The 22,987-nt window shown below is 36.1% G+C and overlaps 1 long non-coding RNA gene across 7 annotated transcripts in view; it reads right to left on the reverse strand.

Moving 5' to 3' along the window:
• Positions 1–659: 659 nt before the first annotated feature.
• The window catches only part of LOC122330250, a 61,131-nt gene continuing 38,803 nt past the window's right edge, over positions 660–22,987 (reverse strand). The window contains exons 6-9 of one of the 7 annotated variants that reach the window (XR_006247984.1): positions 10,458–10,637; positions 4,665–5,033; positions 3,215–4,077; positions 660–862 (exon numbers count right to left, since the gene is read on the reverse strand). This is a non-coding gene — a long non-coding RNA (uncharacterized LOC122330250). Of the gene's footprint in view, positions 863–2,622; positions 4,078–4,664; positions 5,034–7,224; positions 9,846–10,457; positions 10,638–13,277; positions 14,115–22,987 lie in introns of those variants that run through there. The other 6 variants (XR_006247988.1, XR_006247989.1, XR_006247986.1 and 3 more) reach the window with 6 other exon arrangements.

The following is a 22,987-nucleotide window of genomic DNA, read 5'->3' on the forward strand; positions in this document are numbered from 1 at the left end:
TAGCTCATACAAATTAAATTTTTCTGCAATAAAAATGATTCATTTGTTGCCAGGCATTGTAAATGTCTTCAAAAAGACGCAAAACCAAAGTGACATCAGGGGTGCTTGATTCATTTGTCACCCAAGGATGCCCCAAACAGGGCAACTGCAGTGGCTAACCAATATTAATGAATCCTGACGCAAGCACAAAATTGCTTGGCAGGGATAATGCTGGGAGATTATTAGTACATTCTGTGTACGCTCCAAATAAACTGAGTTTTCTTTAAACAGTGAAATATGAGACCAAACAAATGGACATATCACCTTGAAAGAATAATAATGCAGAGAAATGTCAGAATATCTAAAACCTGATTTGCAGAGACTGCAAAAAACAGAGAGAGAAAAAGGTCAGAGAAAACATTTTGTTAGCCAGGATTTTACCAGTAATACATCCTTGAAACGGGATTAATGTACTTAGTAATTAGCATAATCATTATAAGCGATAATAAACTTGTTTTCAGGGAATATATCTAGATGTATTTTTCCATTTCAGGACGTTTTTTTTTCTTCTGAAAACGAGAAAACGGTTATGTTCAAGAAAATTATTTTTGAAGTGAATTTTTTATTCTTAAGAGCTCTGATGCCATTTTGACTACAAACCGTTTTTGGTGGCTGTCCATTTTCTCTCTTAATCTCTCAATTTCTTCCTGGCACTGGTGTATTTTCCCCCGTCTGGCTCTTCAGATTGTCCAGGGCTGCTTGGAGCTCTTCTGTTAGCTGGTCCATTGCCTCTTCAGGGTGTTCCATACGGATGACTTTCTGGACATAGCGAGACTTCGGGGCTGGAGATTTTTGCTCTTAAAATTCAGACTTCTGCCTGGTCCTTTAAAACAGCAAAAAAAAAAAACATACAGACACGATCACAAAATGTGTACAATAACAACAAAAATCAATAAACTACAGTTTCTTGCACGATAACCATATTTCCCACCAACTGTCATAGTTACAAAGGTTATTCTACTGAGTAAAATAGCCTTTTTTCGTAGGGCATTTCTGAGACCATTTTTAATAGCTTCACTTTCAGATTCCTTTTCTGTAAGTCATTTTGTTTCATTTCCTCCTCCTTTAGATGCCGGTGGTTTGCAGTGTCAAGCTAGCCAAGTCCATAATGAAAATTTACTGGTTTAATGTAGTATCAATAAGTGTAGTAACTATGGCATTTTGTTGGAAACGGTGCATTAGCATGCAAGAACAATGTTAAATTTGCCCAAAACTCGGGGCGGGGACCCTAAAAGTTGTAAAATATGACCGTGCACTTAGATCGACCCCCGTAATGCAGTTAGCATGAGAGGATCAAGAGCTAGCATGCCATCTGAACATCTGAACGCCGCAATAATAACACGAGACTAATGCCACAAACCTACATTCGTCATTCAAGATTACTTTTTACATGGAGCGCATATCAAAAGAGTTTGATTCTGGACTGAACCTATAAGACATTTTTGTTCCAGAAATGAATGAATGTGAAAAGAGACATTGCGTTTCTTAGGGTAAGTACAGAGACACGTGCAAAATGCGTATCTGCAGATCTTTCTGTAAACTGAGTGAATATAATGTATTATCATAGCAAACAGACAAATCATTCTGGCTAAAGAACATGAAGGATGAGAGGGTCGGTGTAATATGCCAGGGGCTTTCAGACCCTGAACCATAGAGAGAAATTATCTCAACACTAGACTGAGTGGTTAAATTCAAGTTTTTATCTGGAATGTCATCAGGTTTCCATTGCGCTCTCAAATGAATCTTGAAAGCCCTCGAAGACGTGAGTACAATTAAAGCATATTTATGTCTAACCTAATCATCGTGATCAAATACTCCGGAACCTTATTTGCTTACTAATTTTGTTTTGATGAATTCATGTTCCAAATACTCTGTATGAATGTCCTGTTTTGTGACTTCAGAATTTGATGAGATTATGGTACTTTAATGGAAATAGTTTTATAACTTTAAAGAGCTTTTCTTTCGCTTGTCTTTCATTTTCTTTGATAAATGACATTAACAGTGCATAATGACTTTGATGTGGTGCACTTGTGACTGTAATAAAAAAAATGTACAGTTATAACGGCATTTTCTGAAGGCTTGTTAACGAAGGACCACGTTGCAAGTGACCTTGAAGCCGTTACATTAAATTTGCTGGCTTATTTAATCTTTTTGCTATCTGTGTCTATCACATGCCGTCGTGGTGGTGCGCGTAAGCGAAAGATTTTTAATGCTAAGCAATGTTGTTTTCTTGCCCTGACTGATTTTAATCTATGATGAGGACAAACCTTTAATCTTTAAAAATCAATTAAGCACTTCTCGCCGTGCTCAAACTCCTGTTTTACAAACTCTTCTAATGATGGGTTCAGGGCCAGTGCTTCACAAACAGCGCAGTGAGTGTGACCTTAAAACAAAGTAGGCTAAAACATTGCAGCTGTGGAAAATACCATTAAGCACTGAGTTTTAGTCCATCTGAAAATGCCACAAAGTCGCCAAACACTTCAAACTAAACACCTGCAGTGTAATATCAGCTGAGCAAATGCTAAATTTATTTAAAATACAACGCAATAAATAAACAAATGAACAATAGAGGTCCATTTCGAGACTATTTCACCGAAAGAGAAACCTAATTAATCTCACAGCACACCTGTGCTGTACTTTAGATGCATTACAGTACCTTCACAAAAGAGTGTTTGAGTGGGCCTTATTTTATGTTATATACACACACACACACACACACATATATATGTATAAATGTACATTCATATATCAGATTTAATTCTGTATATATTTTATAATGTCCATTTACATATTTAGATTTATTTTTATATCTATTCATGTTCATCTATGGTATATTTTCTAATTTACAGTTGCATATTCTGACTTATAATTGTACATTACATACATTTACACATTACTACATTTAAATGCGTGTGTATACTGTGTGTACATATATATTATATATATATTTGCATGTGTGTGTGCGTGGCAATAAGCAAAAGACAAGCATATGCAAACTCTTTTATGATTTGTTAGAACAAAAAACTAAAATCAAACAAAGCAGTAGAAAATATTTTTTCCCCCACCGTTTTATATCAGAATAACAGTTAGATGGCATAAAATGACACAGCATTTTATCAATGGCTTGATTTCTAATCCACCGAGTTATCCCTTTCCGTGAATTGCATTTGGTTACCTTTTGTTTGATTGACAGCTGCTGCATGAGTTGCAGTTGGCTTTGAAGCTCCAGACTGTCCAGTCACAGGTGTCACTCAGCGCATGCGTGCGGACCCTCGGCTGCCTCACCCCCTCATTAAGCCCGCTGACCTCAGCCCGCCACGAAACCGGCTACACGCATACGCACCCAAACACCTTCACGTACGCCGCCGCAATACACCAAAGTTCAACATCATCTGTATTCATAGCCTGGCTAAATATTGAAAATTATTCCGCTGCTCCCAAACACACACTCATGAATTTTTCATGAGTCAGTAAACAGATGGGTGGCGGTAAAGATGCGGGAGGGGTCAGGGAGGACGCACACCTTCTACTCTCAACACACACACACACACACACACACAGATATAAACCACCTCTAAAGAAAAAAGGCTGAGCACCTTGCTGAGCAAAAAAAAAAAAAAAAAGAAAAGAAAACCCTGAATACAGTCTCTCATCTATTGCTCCCTAATATACATCTATCTCTAATATCCTTTCTCAAAACAACATTCTTTTTTTTGTTGCAAAAAATATAAATAAAGCACTAAAAAAATACACACACCTTTTCTTTTAAACACTTATAAAACATTTTTAGCGTTAGGCCAAATTTAGTGTTTCCAGAGTTCTTACTAAAACACCTAAAAGAAGTCAATGAAGTCATAAAAGGCTCAGTCTCAATTCTTTCCACAGGGCTTCTCTGTTTATAGTATTAAAGTTTATTTTTATTCTTTGAGAACTCGTTGCAAGAGGTTTGCTGGTTTAATGTTTCCTCCTCCATCTCTTCCTGTGCTGCCTGGGAATTCTTCTTCTTCAACCTCATCCCTTGCAGAATCGCATGCCCACCTAAAAACAGCCAACAAACAACTTCATGTCAAAACAATTTGTAAAAAAGCTCATTCCACCTAAATAAGATGCTTTGGTGAAAATAAATTCCCTTTCCACTGTATTTATCCCAGTTTACACAAACATTTAAAACTCACTTGGCATAGCTGATCATAGCCTGTCAAAATAATAATCAAATAAAATGCTAAATATTGATTTCAAATGATTCAAAAAAAATTCACAACCATTTAAAATTCATAATCATAGATAAAACATGATAAAACAATAATAAATCAAATCTAATTCTACCTGAAATGACAAATAAATTCCTGTTCCACTATATTTACCAAAAGCATTTAAAATTGTTCTCACATTGTCAAATAAAGCATTTTATCCCGTATGTAACTGCACCCTACCAAATAAAAAAGAGTGTGTTTGTTTGCTATGGGGCTGAGAACACTGTACAGGTAGCGTGTCCTGTACTTTGAAAATCTTTTGTTTGGAATATATGGCTCCAAGTGGCAGGAAATCTATTTTAAAAGTGTTTTTAAAGGGGAAAAAAAATAAAATAATAATCTCTATAGGGTATAAAGAGAGACACTCCAAACCTGGCAGACTTCATAGCTGTACCCTGCAGCTGGTTCACCCTCCGCCTGTGGTTCCAGCATGTCTGTCTCTCCACCTGCTGATGCCACTGAAACAAACACATGTGAAACACTCCCAAAACATCGTATTACAATTACAGACAATGTGGCGTGAAACACAAAAGGATGCTGTCAGACTGGAGGCTTTATTTTATTTTGATTTTTTTGGTGTGTGTGATATCTATATCTACATCTGTAAACAAAGAAAAAGAAATTGTTCAAAGACTTGCCTCCTTTTCAAAATCCAATAGCTTTTTTTTTTTTCCAATAGTCTTCTGTAATTCCTTTGAGGCTTCTACAGTTTTTTTTTTTTTTTTTTTGCCTCTAGTAAATCTGTAAAAAACAAATCACAGACAACCGCAATGTTAATTTTCATTTAAGATTTTGTGAAACAAAGATTTCTGTTCGCTTGTTTTGCAGCATCCCGCTATTTTTCTAATATAATATTAGCAATAACAGCTTGACAAAGACAACACGGCGCTACAAATACGCTGCATTTTTAATGTATTCTCACTGATCGCATTTGCTTTTGTCTTTGTGTTCGATTTCAAGGCCTAATAAGTCTCTTTATATTCCGAGAGTCCATCTGTGCTTTCAACAACATCTTCAATCTCAGCCTCTGCAACACCAGTCTTTTTCTTTAAATGAGATATTAGCTTCAATCATCACGCGGGGGGTGAATGAACCGATCTCTCCACGCTCGTTGCTCCTCCGCAAGAACGCGTCTCTTACGCAGCCCGTCCCCTAAACACAGAAATATGTATCGCCCCCAATTCGGCATATATAGCAGCTTATGGGATGTGAAAGGTCGTTTGTAACTGTCCGCAGGATTGATGGAGTTAAGATAGCTCCTTGACCTTCACCCTGCACTCATGAAGAACAGTCTCAAATGACGGAGCATCCGAGCAACTTTAGAGCGAAACGTTGTTTTTTTTTTTTCTACCACTTTTTCCCGCATGCCTTTCCAGCGGCTGGACAGCGCAGAGCCACACAAATGCAGCCTGAGATTTAATTACCGCAGTTTCCCCTTCATTAAGGGCTAACCTGTCATCCAATACTACTCGCCAATGTCTCCAATTTGCACTAATTCCTGCATTTCTGTTTGCTTTTGGCTGTCCTTTCAAAGCTATATTCAGAAAATAATTGCTTTTGTGGCCTATGCAAACATAGTCAGGATCAATCGAAACAGAGCTTAAACAATTTTGTATTGGCCATCTGTCTGTGGCTGATGCCTTCAACTCTGAAACTAAGTAGCAAAGGCATTGTAGCTCAGAGCAAGGGCAAACACTCCGGCTCTGAGCGAAGCTGATATTTTACATGAAGAAGGGGTCTGGTTGGAGTTCAAGACCTCTAAATATGCTCAAAACAGGAACCTCGAGTGAAACTAGAGTACAGTAGAAAAAGTAGAAACAAAGAGCATTGAATAAAATGTGACTGGGTGTTTGGGCACTTTTAACAAATAAAGTACTTCAAAATGCATTTTCCAATATTACTTACACTATTTGTACACTAATACCGGATGCGAATGCGAATTCTGTCATTTTTTGTTGTTTATTCCCAAAAATAAACATAACATTCCAATATAACTCAACATTCCATGATATTGTTTAAAGGTACTTTTAAAAATTACATTTTAAACTTTAAATTACTTAATTTCACGCTTGCCATTTAATTTAGCCTAAATACACAATACAATTTTTTTCCCTTTTGTAAATTATAGGTTGACGGAAACATTCTGCTGACAAGTGATATTATTTGGTTGTGACATTTTTCGTTGTTATTTTTCTTTTCCTTTTCACGCTTCTTATTGCATTATATTTGATTTACTCTTTTCGCACCTTGGTTAATAAAATGAAATAAAATAAATAAAGTTAAATAAAACTAATTAAATTAAAAATGTAATTATGTCAACGACGCAGAATGACTATTTGTGTAATAATTGATAAATAATTAACTTTTTTTAAATGATTAGTTCTGGCTTTGTTTAAATGATCATAGTTTAAAATAATTATTATATTTAATAATAATTGTATTTAACAAAAGGGAAAACAAAGGGAAAAAAACACTTGACAATAAGGTGTCATGAACATTAGTTCATGCATTAACTGAGATAAACAACAATGATCAACACATATATTACAGTATTTATTAATCTTCGTTAATGTTAGATAATAAAAATACAGTGTTCATTGCTAGTTCATGTTAATTCACAGTGAATTAACTAAATGTTAACAAGCATTTTAACAATGTATCGGTAAATGTTGAAATGAACTAAAAATCAATAAAAGCTGTAGACGCATTGCTCAATCTTAGTTCATGTTAACTGATGTTAACTATATTTAATTATAAATTTTTTGTAATAAAACAATCATGACATAAAAAGGCCACGAACACTAAAATACAGAGTTTAATGCAAAAACAGAACTAATTCTAGGTATTCGAAAAGCTCACAGGTCATCTAAAGCATGCACAACAAAGTGAGTGTGCGAGCGTCATTGCATGTGTGTACGTGTAAGCGTGTTTTTCAATGTCCATGAATGCACCATTAGACAGCAGCATCATTTTGCCGGTGGCCACAAAAAAAAATTGCATTTAAAATGTATCACAGAGTGCCTCCGCAAGACTTGAGAGAACTGTATCATATCTGTAGTGCATAATTTCATTGTGTTTGTACATTTCATGCATGCATAATATATTGCGTTACACCCTTCCAAAGCACATTTAACAGGCTCATTGTAGCACAATTGCATAGGCCTGACATCTGATGTGCTCCAGTGCACAGCGACTGACATTAACCGCATCTGAAAGCACGGGGATAGAGGAAAAAAAGGGAAAAAAAAGAAAAACGAAGACAAAAAGCAAAGTGTGAATGCATCGCTCCTAAAAGAAGGATGTAACCTTCTCATGAAACATTAAAAGCAAATCAGCTTTTATAGCACATTAGAAATGCTGGAACGGAGGTAGCAAAACAACGGCGTATTTGTTGTTATTATACACTTTGTTTCCACTGTACCTTTGTGATATTCCAAACTCAAATTAAATGTCAGACTACAGAAGCTCATTTAGACCATCAGATAAATAATTTTAAGACTAAACTGAATTTTCTGCAGAGTGGAACAGATGTTCTTTGCTACAGAGCAAAAGTAATAAAATCCAAGCGCATCTTAGAAGTAGTAAGCTGACCCCAATATAAAGGTCAACGATATATGGAATCGCATTACGGTGCATTAGACGAGACGCATAAGAAGTATTACAAAAATAATGCGAAATACGACTATAAACTGCACTCTTGATAAGTTGCGCTGCTGCCACTTTGTGACAGCCGCAAGCCTTTGTTGATTATTTAGCAAAGCGAAACATGTCACAAGCAGCTAGCACGTAGCGCAACCCACCACCAACTGGGTCAATCACTCACAACTTTTAGACGAGAACTTTACGCTAAAAGACGTGCATTATGGACAGGAAGCCCCTGAAATCAGAGAGGAGGAGGTATTTTTAAATCAATCACTACATCTCGTATCTCCACGGCCCCTCCCTGCACGCACTCCCCGGCTTCAAATACTGACAAAAAGAGAATCCCATCTGACGTTTAGACATCCTATACAGAGAACAGAAGGAGATCTGGGAATAAGTGTGATATATCCAACCAACAAACAAGCAAATAAACAAATAGAGTGAGTGACACTCACATCCAATATTTATGGAGAAGCCGGTTTATTAAGACTTTGTGAACTCAAAGAGTTGACAAGAGTTCTTCTACGAGGAGAGTTTGGGTTTTGACGTTTGAGGAGAACTGCAAAGTCATTCTGAAGGCCAGGGTCAATTTCGTCTGCTTAAATTACCGGTGGAATCTCTCTTTAAAATGTGTTTAATTAAATGCGAAGATGAAAGGAGAAAATGTGCATCACAACTATTAAACATTTTAAAATGAATATAATGTTGAAAAATATATAAAAGCCATATTAGGTATATTGATAAAAGACGTGAACATTGTTTGAGAAGAAACTAATTTAGAAAAATAATGCATTTCCAAAATAGTCACAGTAATTACAACATACATACATATCTACAAAATATATACATTTTTGGAAAGTATGGCATTAACAAAATAAATAAATAAACAACACCAAAAACGCTGATTTCAACATTGGTGTGCAATATTTGTTAACAACCTAAATCAGCATATTAGAGTGATTTTAAGAAAAGAAATATGATATATTATTATATAATTAATAATCATATAATTCTTTATTATTCAGTTTAATTTTCTATAAAGCCTTATATCATACAATGATAAACAATCATGTTATTAACCAAATAATTTATATTTAAATATATATAAAATCCTACACACCTTTTCACATTTCCAGGATATATGTATGTAAATTACAGTAGACCTTGTTGATTATTGCAAACAATATTTTTTTGTTCCCATTTTAAGAAAAAATATGACAAACTTTGCTATATTGACTCTGTAAATTATCACATAAAATGCTTTATCAAAGAGTTCATGTAAGTCACTCTGGCCAGTCGGCAGCAGGGGCTGATGGGTAATGTGAGGAGGAATGGAATGCATCATGGCCCCCGCCGCGGAGGCCTTTGTTATTGTCTCTCTCCTCTGATGTGCACTAACTTCAGAGGGACAAATTATCTTCCCTCATGTCTCCTCACTAATGGAGGCCAGGGTCGAGCAAGTAAAACACTGGGTTTTGTTGTCTTTGACGTCTTATTAATTTAGTAGCATTCGGAAAGGGGGGAAGAAACAAACCCCTCTGTGTACCTCGTTCTTCTGTGTGGAAGGGATGATCTGTTCAAACAAATCCAGAGAAATGAAAACCAAGGGCTTGGTCCAGCGCCGCTGAAAGCATAAATATCAGACACCGGCGATGGGAGGAGTTCTTTCAAACCAAACTATTAAGGGTATTTGTTCAGCTGCGCTAACGGAGGAACTTCTCTGGAACAAAAGATATTATTGTTCGACGCATTTTTCCTCCTCCTCTCCCCTTTTTCCAACAGGAAACAGACAGTGGCAAAGTTACAGTAGTTCAACATATGAGATCAGAGAGAAGGTTTTCGCAGCGAAACAGAACCAGATGTGGAAACAGTAACGGGACCCATGCAGAACTTAACGTCTGTTTGGTTTGCCTAAGAAGATAAAAGTCCCAGAGATTAATTGAAACCCATCGCCAGACACTTGTGTTTGCCTATACATATATTTATTCTCAGGGGTCGGGAGGTTAAACGGCCAGTTGTTTGTGCAGCGGAGGATTTAAATGCATATCGCTAAAACATCTACTTTGTCTCAGGGAAAATTAGGTTAACTCATCTGGAGCTTCACACTTGGACATTTCCACCCTTCTTCATCTGATATTCATTTAAAGCAAAAAGAAGAAGACAGCTTTGCTCTGTTGAGAAAACACTTAAAACACTGAATCCTTTGCCAGTTTGGATTTGACACAGTCGAGCTGTTTCCTTTCTACGCAAAGTTAGTCCTCTGTGATTACAAAAATACGGTACCGTACGCGTTTCAGCGAACGCCAACACAAATACAAGCTGTCTCTGAATGGTGAAATTTAGATAAGACACTGTAAAATTTGTGTAATAGACTCCGTATTCTTCTAAACAACACATCCTGGGAATTCAGCATCACAGGGGAGGAGAGAAGTTCAGAGACACTTTTTTTCTCTTTTTTTTTTTTTTTTTGGAAGGAGGGACGAGAAAGAGAGCGAGAAAAAGAGAGAGAGACACTCTTTTTACCTTATTGCCAGCTGCTTTCCTGGTGTCTTTGAGAGTTTGGCTTGCCCTACTTAGAGCCTCCTGCTGCTTGAGAATTTGATCTTGCAGCTGTTGAGATTGTTCTGTCTTTTCCTGTAATTTGGACTTGAGCTGGCCGACTTCTAAGCCCTGGCTATTAACTTTCTCCTCGCTGGCCTGCAACTAAAAGAGAGAAGGAGAGAAATTAAATGCCCTTAAAATCAACACGAACATCCTTTTAAGACTCCCGCAGGGGGAGAGAAGTAGTGAGGTTAATAAAAATGAAACAAAAAGATTTTAGCATAAGAAGGTCGCGTGAAATCCTGTGAAGCATATCGATTTTTACTTCAGAACGAGTAGCAGCTCTTTATCAATAAACAGCACGTAACACGACTGGGTAAATAAAGATCAAACTCAAAACAAAGAGAAAAACTAAATTCAATGAGAGGGACAAAACACATTTGTATTGTTCTGATACTTGATTGCAAACAGCTCATTGTCCATCTTGATATTTATCCAATCTGACAGCTTAAGTATTAAAGATCGTCATTATTTATTAACTAGATGTAGTGATTGGGCTTGCTTTCTGATCTTACATTAGCGATTAATATTAAAACAAAGACCCCACAGAGAAGCTGAATAGATAATGAGGGAAATATTAAATCTGATCAGGTGTGTTGAGGAACTTCAGCGGTCGGATAGCAGCTGCTAAAATCCAATGACTTTGTTTTCTCAAGGGCAAAATGTTTGGACACTCTAAACGAGTTATCCCATCATGCGCCGGTGGACGAAGAATCTGCAAAAAGTGCTTAAAGGAAAACCCAAAGCCAATTATATTCATCATTAGTATGCTTCCTTAATGTTCTCATTTATTATTCAATGGAAGTCATAAAACGTTAAGTTCACTATTTCACATCTCAGCACTAAATGACATTCAAATGAAGCAAAAGTCCTTCATTTACTCTGCACAAACTCTCTGCGGATGCAGGCAGCTTTTAGTATTGGCTGTGATAATCTTTATAGGAAAATAAATGGCATTGCTAGGGTTTTGGAGCGTGTGCTGCATGTTGGCACAACCTTGGGTGAGTGAACTGCTGTTTTGTGGATAAACAGATGGGCAAGTTCATTAATAAACTAAGCTAATTTTCACCTTTACAAATAGATCACCCAAAAATGCTAAATCTGTAATAATGCTTAAAACAATGTCCTTCAAGTGGTAATATCTAAAATAATATGCTTAATAAAACAACAATATCACTTTGTTTCCAACAAGAATTCAAAAAATAACTCTTTAAATAAATGGGGGAAAAGTATACCTTTCCAAAAGAAAAGATCGGGGTGGAATATTTAAAGGCAAATGTCAAGCTCATTGTATTTTCCCTGACAAAATGTCTTAGTGAAACATTTTCTTATTTCAAGAGGTCACATCGAAATTAACCGGTTTTATTAGGTCAAAAATATGAATATGACCCAATCAACCTGAATCATTAGGTTACACTAAGAGAAGTACATTTTCAAATCAGTTACATTCAGAAAAATGGCTCTTTTACAATCTGAAAGATTTAACAAAGGAAGCCAGTATGTATGTAAAAGGATATTTCATATGTATTTTAATTTGTTTTGCTGTACTGGTAATATTTTATCTATTTAACATTAAAATCACTTTGGTCATTTTTTGTTATTTTCAGATGTGTAGTACAAATAAACGTGCCTCAGACTGTATGGTAAGAATACCTGCTTTATAAAGCAATCGGTAATCATTTTCTTTCGTAATAATTTTTTGTTATATTATCTAATTAGACCAGAGCTAGAAATAGTCGTAGGGTTATAAGTTCAGAACGAGAACTGTCATCTTTCAAAATTTCAGACAGATGTAAATGGAAGTATCCCAGAAAATGCAATAAATATGAAAATGTAATGTAGCAAAGCGTCTCCAGAATAGACAGGCAAAAAGTTTTGAGAAGCTCTATGAGTCAGATTAAGGAAACCTCATTCTAGTTTACACATGTAGAACATGTTGACAAATAACCCATGAGTAAATTCCACATCACTGTCAGGTCTGTAGCCGCATCGAGAAAACACAAAGGCAGAATGTTTTTTAAAGATAGCAAGTAAACTGGGAATTGTGGGGAAAGAGAGTTTACAGAGAAATTTCGGCTTTCAAATGCCTTCAACTCAGAGAACGGCTTCTTCCGATAGCTAAAGCCCCAAACCGTCTTTGACAACAATGAATGATTTTGAACACCTGGCTCTTTTAAGTTGGTGAGTGCTCGCTTGAGCTGACTTAAGAGTCTGCTCCAATGACAACCGCATCTGTGTTGAATGTGAGATTAAAGCTCCGCGGCTCACTCTGTCCATTAGAAACAACACTTGTGGGAACGTGTTGGAAAAAGTCTATTACTAATACATGGTTCAGGATTTGTATTTGCAACAAAAGCTGCCTTTTAAAACGCTGTCAAAAAACATACAGCCATCACTCCTTCACAACTGAGAGAGGGCAAAATGGCCGCCGTTTCATTATGGGGGAGAGAGGAGATTGAATGTGATGGCTATCAAAGAGAAACTGGGCCCTTCTTACACTCTTTATATGTGTGTGTGTGTGTGTGTGTGTGTGTGTGTGTGTGTGTTTCTGTTTGTGCATCTTTAAGAGAACATAACAAAAATATCAAATGGCGTGAACACATCTAGGTCATTCCTGTCATGCAGTACCTTTTCATTTTATATATATATATATATATATATATATATATATATATATATATATATATATATATATATATATACATTAAAATACAAAAAAAAGAATAAAATAATAGTTTGAAGTTATGGTGATTAGAAAAATGAAAAGAAAGAGAAATTTTGTGAAAGTTTTCTTATTTTAAATGATCAGTGAACTCCATAAACTGATTTGCAATTACAGTAAATAATATTCCCAAGAAAATAGATGAAACATTTTGATTAGACAAAAAAAAAGAGCTCTCTTAATAAATTGCCAATTTTTAAGTTACAAGCCAAGCTGGGGAGAATAAATGCAGCATCCACTCAAATTAAAATGATTTAACATTCATATAACTGTTAAACTGTTATAAATCAAAACTAATTTTAATTATTTAATACAGTTTAGCATTTACCCATCAAGACACTTAGGGTAAAGCGAGGACATGAAAATGTACTGCATAGAAATGACCCAGTTTAGCTAAATATTACAATTCAAAGTGTTGTTGATTCCAGCTTTCTCGGCTACCAAATCTTCCTTGCATTTCTGTGTTTCAGTGAAGGGTGCGTTAAAACGGTGTCATTTTGCCCTGTCATGTCACAGGCAAGAGGTATTGTGCAAACGCTCCCACAACAGAGAGGAAGATCTGGCAGACAAAGCAGATGCGCGGTGACTGGAGCGTTTATGGCCTCAGGAGGTTCCACAGCAGACAGAGGAGTTACTCCGTGACTGTGAGGACTCCAGAGAACATTCTCAGGCACCGTGGGATGTGTGAGGGAGTTTTTAATGTTCGCTTCTTACACACACGCAGACATAAATGCTGAATGGGTCTAGTCAGCGCAGATGGCAGGGTATGCCGGGTTCGCTAGCACTGTGAGAACAGAGGACAGTTGGAGCAGGAAAAAATTCTCTCGCAGAGGCGCAACTGACAGCCGACGGCCACCCTGTTAAAGAAAGGAAGAGAGATGAATAGGAAAATGATTTTCCTGCAAAAATATGCAGCCTAAATATGTATCAAAAAAATACATTCACTTTATTCTAAATGAATAATACCTGTTTTTAGAATTGATTACATTTTTCTTTTATTCATTTTTATTTCATCTTGTTTGTAAATGTTTTTTATTTTATTTAGTTTTTTATGTAAATGTATCATATAGTGTGTCTTGCTTTAGTACTCTTTTTTATGAGACTTAAGGGGGAGGTAAAATAAAGATGTATTAAAGGGTTCTCCACTTCAATAGAATGGAATAGAATAAAATATATATTGAGCTATTCAGAGATATTAAGATATTCAGTGGATTGATCAGAAGAAGGAGAAAATCTGTATATAAATTGTCTCCAAATAAAAACAATATCCCAAAGAAAATGTATCAATAAGAGAAAGGGGTCGAGGGTTGGGGTTGATTTTTTTAAGATAGATTAAATGTATAAATATAACATAATATATAGCATATTACATTTTTAAAAATTCTAAAAGAATTATGGATTTTTCATTTCACCTTATGTGTTACAAACACATTTAAAAGTACACAAACCAGAACAGCACACACAGACTTGAAGCTAAAAAACTAGTAGAAGCTAATTAGACATTTCCATCTACCACAAGGCAATTAGAGCAATCCTTGAAGGAGCTTCAAACGAAAGGCCCCTGAACCTTGTAATTTTTACCCCTGGTTTCATCAACAGGTCTTGTGACCGGATGGATAAAAAATGCTAATGTCACTTTCTTTTCCTTTTTTTCCCGAATCTCTGAACTTCTTGGAGTATCGTGACAAATTTGAGGGGTTTGCCACTGTTGTCTGCGTGGCCCGTTTTCCCCTCAGCTTATTCTCTCATAGTTGAACTCTGAGGCTGTGGAGTTTGTTCTCTGTGTGTCTTATTTGTGTAGAGGAAGGTCGCAGAGGATTGTGCAAAGTTGAGAGTGCCAGTGAATGGGGGTCAGAAAGAGTTGCAGTAAAAAGAGTGTGGGAGTGTTGCCGGGGAGAATAGAAGAGAAGGTGTGCAGAAACAAACCTCAGTGGTTAAAATGTTTTGTTGGCATTGTGAGCTGATGGTTTTGGCTTGGAGGTGCGCTTGTAATTATCCACCGTCTACCTGTGAGCTCTCTATGTCTGCAAAATTCTTCCTCTTGCAGTTTCACCCTCAGCAAAACACGAATCGATTCATTTATATACAAATATATTACATATAATTCAGTGAATTTAATCATTTATTTTGCAAGGATGCATTACATCAAAAAAGACGATTTCCATTTCAATTAATAAAAATAAATAAAAATGTATATTTGAATGATTTCTGAAGGATTGCGTTGACATTAAAAGGATTCCATGACAGGAATAAACACATTATAAATAGAAAAAAACATTTTGTTACTAATTATCAAAACAATCATAATAATAATACTGTTATAAATAAAGTGCGACTGAGCAGTTTAATAAAGGTGGACTAATTATTTAATGTAACAGGTGGCACCCTATAATTGCAAAATCAAATAATATTTTAATTTACTTAAACCAGCTCATTTAGACATAAGCACATTCCTTAATTATGTTTTGCAGTGCACCATCAATCAACCTCAATTTCAAAAAATTCTCTAAAACAGAAGAAAAATCTGTTAAAATTATCTCACGGAAAGAACTGTAAATGTCATGCTTCTTCTGACTCAATGGGGAAAATTGATAACCATTTAGGATCCTACTTCTGTGCAAGGCATGACAGCGAGAGACCTAGTCTTCAGACCGACAAATCAGATGATGAAAACTTCATTTTATAATTTCTGAGGTCTCAATTGACCCCCGCTGAACGGAAGCGCTCCAAATAGAATATCAAATTGCTAAATGTGAAATGAGGGCTTAAACCTAAATATTATTTCAGAGGGCTTTAGCTAGAGAAAGGGAACTATCTGGAAAGGACATAATAAGCTAATTATTTTGCCAATCAAAGTCCCCCAGGAGATTTTTTGCTGGGCCTGTATGTCCCATTCAGTCCAGTATTGAATCTCCTGACTGCGAAACCCGCCCGCATTAATCCCTGATTGGCCAAAGCTCTTCCTACACTCCAGATTTTAACGAGATAGAAAAGGGACAATGTGCTAGTTATACTTTGTTCAAAACCATCTGGACTTTATGAAATAAAACGATTTACCAAGGGCATTTCAACATCAAGCCGAGAGTTTAAAGTGACAGAAAAAGGTGCGTGATTTTGAATCACTGTAACAGAGATTTAAAAACTTGAAAAGAGAGTTTCAGCGGAACAACCTTTGCAGTTTATTGCCCGCGTGGTCTGTCCGCCATACAGCGTCTGGCACAATGCACAGATTCAGTACAGAAGTAAATACAATTCATCTTTGACACGGCTTATTAATAATAACCTTCTTGATTCACGCAAGCATAAAGCTTCAGCCTTCGAAATAATTAAACCATTGATGTGTCCATGTAGTTCCTCTTCACAGGCCTTTGAGTAAATAGTAAGGTTACAATGGCAGCTTCTATAAAGCCCATAATGCACCTGGGCTTACAGAGGCCAAGAGGTCGTCAAGGTCAAAATTTCATTTCGTATCCACGTGCAAAAGCGAAGCCTGGTAAAGAGACAAACACAAAGCTCCTGCAAAATGACCAACATTCTGAAAAACAAAAAAACAGTGAATGGAACGGATTTATTATATGATTCTGACAAAGGGAGAGTAATCTCCCTTCATGCTAGCTCAGGTGAGCCATGTACATGTGGAAAGCATGTGATTTGTCTCGTGTTATAAAATGGACTCTATGGATGCAATCTCATGATTTATTGTGTACGATGGAGAAAAGACAGGAAAAGGATGTTGCTTCATACAATTTATACATTTCTTGGTTAAATTTCCTCAGAGAGTGATAGAGATCCATCTGATTCCAATTGCTCCATGCGTACATGCATGTTTTTTTCACACATGTGGGTCTTTCTATCAATAGACGTAACTCAATTGATCACATTGACGATCCATTAGCTCCATAAAATGAGGATTATTCAAGGCACATCTGTGGAGTCTATAAATGACGAACATAATGCTTTCCCAGAAACCACAGCCAATGGTGTTAGAACAGGGGGGAAAAGCTTTTTAGCTTTCAGCACAAACACTAGGTATCACTTGAATATATAATATAATCTGAGCTGACACTGGAACCAAAGCCTTGGTTATTAAGCCCTATATCTAGCTTTTCCCGAACCAGGCCTTCTCCGGACAAACGCTCTCAATCAATTTCTATCCAATTGCTTAAGTCACCACAGCAGCGTAAAACATCCCTCGCCACTCCCGTTTTCGCCCGAGAACCCAACACAGGGGTCGTAAAAGTGCAGTTAGCCAAATGTTCTCGGGATAATAATATACCCAATTCAATATTGTATGCTAACGTCCTAAATGAGAGTGCGGTGGCGATATTCTCTTCAGAGGTACGGTGAAAAATTATACTTAAACTGGAGAACAATGCAAACAGATTAAATGTATAAGATAGGCATAACCTCCCCATGTATAAAGTGACATTATGCTATTTTCTTGCCATGTAGGAAATGGCTAAATGGAATCGCATCATCCCACAGTCGCTGTTTGAACATTTAGACAAACAAGTAAAGCTGGATGCATGTCATTTTCTGGATTTGACCAAAATTAAAATGCAGAGGGGGCCATAAATAAGATAAGTATAGAAATAAGTATAATTTTGCCCAAAAGTTAAACATTGGACTTAGAGGTGCTATCAAACACTATGTTGTTACAAATGTACCAGCGATAAATGTTTTATCCTACTATTAAAAATAAATTATTTTATTTTGCTATTTCGTCTTAATAATAAAAAAAACACACAAAAGCATTTGAATCAATTATTTTAAATGCTAAGAGTGTATATAGAATTAAATTCACGTTTATTTGTATTGTGCTTTTCATTAAACAAATCTTAGCAAAGCAGCCTCTCATAAAATTCTATTTTATATTTAGGATATTAATTTTGAGGTTTGCTAAAAATTGCATTTGACAGTTTTATTAAATAGTTTAAGAGTGTTTTTAAATATTAACATTGAGTGGGTTTCAGATGACGACAAAACATTTACATATGAAAATAAGAGGAAATGAGCATGAAGAATTAAATATGATATATCAACTGTTAAAGATGGAACACGTTTGTCTGAAATCTATTTTCTAAATGCATGTTATTGATCTTATTATGAATAATTTGTTGACCCATTTGTCCATGCATCTCAAGAAAGCTACTATGTCTGTGATTGTCTGCTTATCATTTTCAAACAGAAAAAAACACTGACTTTCTGTAACCAAAGGGGTGGAACTATCATAAAACAACTAATGTCAAATCCCTACAGTCCGGTTGGTGATGTCAGCAGCTCAGAAATCACACACTCTGTATTTAATAATAGCCCTGTGACTGTAAATGAAAAGGCCTTTGAATAGTCACAGGTCGTTAAGGTTGATGTCTTGGCAAGCTGGCAGCAGGCGGTACATGGCAGAGAGATGCCAAAGTGGCATGGTCTGATGAACTGTTGGGAGAGAAAAAGAGCTGACTGCGGAGACAGAGGAAGAGTGACTGATTGTAGATGGAGTAAAAACAGGCTCACTGGAGAATAAAACAAATGTGGCTGTGACGACATTCCAGAAGAATAATATTCTGCTACTTTCCCATGTTTCGCAAAGTTTTTCAAAGTGAAATGTCCTGTAAGTTGCGTTAAAAGCATGTTCTGTTTTATCTTAAACATATGATCACGAATCTAGCGTCTAACGTTTTGTTATGTTGGTTGTTGTACATATTGTGGAAGTTTGGAAAATAAATGTTTGGTAAGTCACGCTAAAAATTGAGTGATTTATTGTGTTTGAATAGCGATACCACCCTACACGTAACCAATAATGTTAACAAAAGCAAATGTGAAATAAAGCAGCAAAAATGCCATTTTAGCTCATATGAGATTTTGAGCTGTTTTATATTGACTCATGTTTTCTAAGTTTTATACTGAGTGCTCCACTTTGCGAGTAAAATGTTATACCAGGTGAGCTACTGAGCAAGTTTACTACAACAGTAAAGTCATGCAAATTAAGCAGCTTATATGATGCAAAAATTATGCAAAAGCATTTTGAACCAACTGTGCAAGAAAGTCTCGTTTTAAATGATAAACTGCTCCCATAATCAGATGATTACGTACAAGTTGTTGATGCTTTATTATCATTTCAGCTGGAAACTGCAGTGAATTTTGTCCGTGCACTGGTATGTTTTTGGAGATTGTAAGTAGCAAAACATATTTCCAATGAGCGAAGGTGGAAGTAGAAAAAAAAAACAGAGAGAGAAAGGAATCTTTGCTCAATGCTGGATGCTAACACACACACACACACACACACACACATTTATATATAGTGTCTTTATGGGAAAGCATATACACTCACACCAAAAATAAACATCCCATCACTGAAGCATCTAGCAAATATACACTCACACACATATATAACAGAAGTCAAAATTATACCTCAGGATCCCTCTTACAACACACACAAACACTCTCTCAAGCTGGGTGATTTAGTATCAGCAAGTGACATTCTCAACGGGTACTCGAGCGCAAACACCGCCATATGGAGCCTCCACACCTCTCATTACAGGAGCGTGACGGGGAGAAATTATCACCGGGACCAGATTTCATCAAACATACTAAACTGGTGCCAAGGCCAAACATCAGATAATGAAGACGCAGCTCAAATGGGACGGCGCCACAGACAATTAATTAAGTAATTAGGCTAATGACTTCTTTACTCAAGTCCTTTTCCTTTGGCTGTAGATATGAATTAATTAGCACGGGTAATTAAATTAAGCAGGTTGTAATTTCACAGCTGCTCATGTCGGCCTCCTCCCCTCTCTGCTCTGGGGCTAATCAGCGCTAGCTCCAGGTGGGAAAAAACCACTCGGTTTCATCTCTGATGTCTTCTTCAGTGAAGCCCTGGCATGCCACCAAAAACCCCACTCATATGCAAATCGGGCATGCGTGTGTGTGTGTGTGTGTGTGTGCACTTCGCACGTGTGCGCAGGGAGCACTTTGACATTTGGAGATGAGAGGCTTCCTCAAAGGCCTCTCTTGCCTTGAAAGTACAACCTCCACATGCAACTACAGAAAATGAGCAAATAAAATAAATCACACATTACTGAATGATGTCAATAAGGGGTTTGATACAAGCCTGGCATCGATGGGCCTATTATAATGAACTAGAGCTGCTCTCATTTCTGGCCTGTACTACAGACGGCAGCAAAATCATTACATATAACAACAGGCACTGATCAAAGGCCCCGTGCTCTGGGAGGAGAGGCATTTGCCTCCTTTAGAGAAGGTATGGGGATGAGTCTACCGCCTGTGTGTCTGCAGGATCCGCTCCATTAAAACAGTTTGGGCTCCCTTTCATTCTAGTCTGGCTTCTTAGAGCGCATGGATGTGAAACAAAGCACAGATGTCTGATGTCTAACAACTAAATGATGAAGTTATACAGCATGTATAGAATTGTCAGAATTATTATTTTTTTGGAATATGTGAAATTTGAATGAACCAAGCAAAATAATAATACTACTAATTTTAAAAATATATTCATATGTATCATATAGTTTTAAATAAAATAATAAAAAAATCTAGTCTAGTAAGCGTAAACATGTTTTCAGTTGCATAAATGTGTAGTCTTGCTTTAATAGTTATTTAATAATAATAATAATAATAATAATAATAGTAATAATACATTTACATTTACATTTACATTTAGTCATTTTGCAGACGCTTTATCCAAAGCGACTTACAATTGAGAGTACAACAGCGATTCATTTTTTTAGAGAGACAAACAGACAGTGTAAGTGCTTATAACACCCAGTCACAGGGAGTGTTCAAATTAGTACATGCCAGAAGGAAGGAATAAACAAGGGGATAAGAAGAGAGACAGAGACAGTGAGAGTGAGATTTTTTTTTTTTTTTTTTTTTTTTTTTTTATGATGAGGTCAGGTATTGCTGAAAGATGTGAGTTTTCAGCAGTTTCTTAAAGATTGAATAATAATAATAATAATAATAATAAATAAATAATAATAATAATATAATAATAATAATAATAATATAATAATAATAATAATAATGAATAATAATAATAATAATAATAATAAGGCTTCAATTTAATATGTAGGGTGAATTCAGGTTAACTGGGACAAAACATATTTATATATTTATAATATATATATATATATATATATATATATATATATATATATATATATATATATATATATATATATATATGAATTTTAACCCTGAATAATTGTTAGGATTTGTGTTTTGCGCAAACATAAAATGGTATTAACCCTGCTGAAATTTTTTTACCTGGTTTAAGATGCTTTCCTAGCCTAAGCAAACTAGTGTTTAATTCAACAGCCTGCTGAATTCTCAACATAGTCTCACAACCAATTTGTACGTATTTTACAAGGTGGCTAATTTTTGCTAATTTGTACGTTTATGGGCAACATTAGGTGTAAGTTAAGTAAAACCATGCATTTGTGCAATTTTAAACATGTTTGCTAGTGTGCTATGTCTCATAAACAATGAAAAGCACTAAAGCATTTCTCAACAACCCTGGGGTCAAGTGTATGCTTAACTATAGAGGATGCGGAAAAAAAACAATACTGAAAAGTTATAGAGGCAGGATGGGAAACGGAAGCATATTACCCATGCAACAACCATTCCCTATGATCTGTACACCATCTGCGATTTATTTATCTAGGAATGGGCGGCTCGGTATCACATACAATGTTCACAGACATATGAATTGTGATGCATGAAATTTAAGGGCTGATGATTCTTCAGATTCTCTTTCCTGCTGCCTCCCCATGAGAATGTACGCACATCTGGACTTACGGCCACAGCTCAGTGCTTCCAACTACAAACACACACACACACACACACACACACACACACACACACACACACACACACACACTTGACTTTTCCAGTCTGTTCTAACTGATTTTTGAAAATAAATGCATGCTAAGGGTCTTCCAACGCACCTCTTCGGCATCTCCTCGATCCCAGCATGCACCGGGCATGGCGGGGTCCTGAGTGCTGGAACAATTGGGCTAAATGTGTTGAAAATGAGCAGGATGAGTGTATTGGGGCAAAGGGAGGGGGTTCTGTCTCTTGGCAGAGATGCAGCTAGTAAATCTAAGTTAAAAAGAAGCAGTATTTTTCATCACTTTCGCAGATGGAGACTGGGTTCATCTTTTATGTGGCTGCATGTGATTTTGAACCAATCGCTGGAAGGGAATGACCGAAAAACACACACTTTCAAAAACCGTTGCAGACTGAATAACCACCTTGAGTGCCAGATATGATTTTCTATTGTTCTAAGAAATTAAATATTATAGATCTATTAAGTGTTTAAATATAAATTGTTATAGTTCCATTAAGGCATTGAATATTAGTCACTTATATTAAGTTATATTAAGGGATTAAATATAAGCAGATATTAGTTGCTGTTGTTCTATTAAGAAATTAAAATGTTAGAAACTATTGTTCTATTAAGGAATTAAATATCTGTTGTTATTGTTATTATAAGACATTTAAATATTACTCACTATTTTGGTTTATTAAGAGATATTTGAGAGATTTATCTAGTAATAGATTAGCTGCTATTGTTCAAAACAAGAGTAAGTGATTCTCAAAAAGGATAAATGAAAATATGATTGGTTGTTGCATATGAAATATCTGAAGCTCAGAAAAACGTTGTCAATGTAGGTTTACTTTTTACCAAATGATGATTTCTCCAAAGGCAGGTTTG

The sequence above is a fragment of the Puntigrus tetrazona genome, chromosome 24 (assembly GCF_018831695.1).
Source record: "Puntigrus tetrazona isolate hp1 chromosome 24, ASM1883169v1, whole genome shotgun sequence".
Taxonomy (NCBI): domain Eukaryota; kingdom Metazoa; phylum Chordata; class Actinopteri; order Cypriniformes; family Cyprinidae; genus Puntigrus; species Puntigrus tetrazona.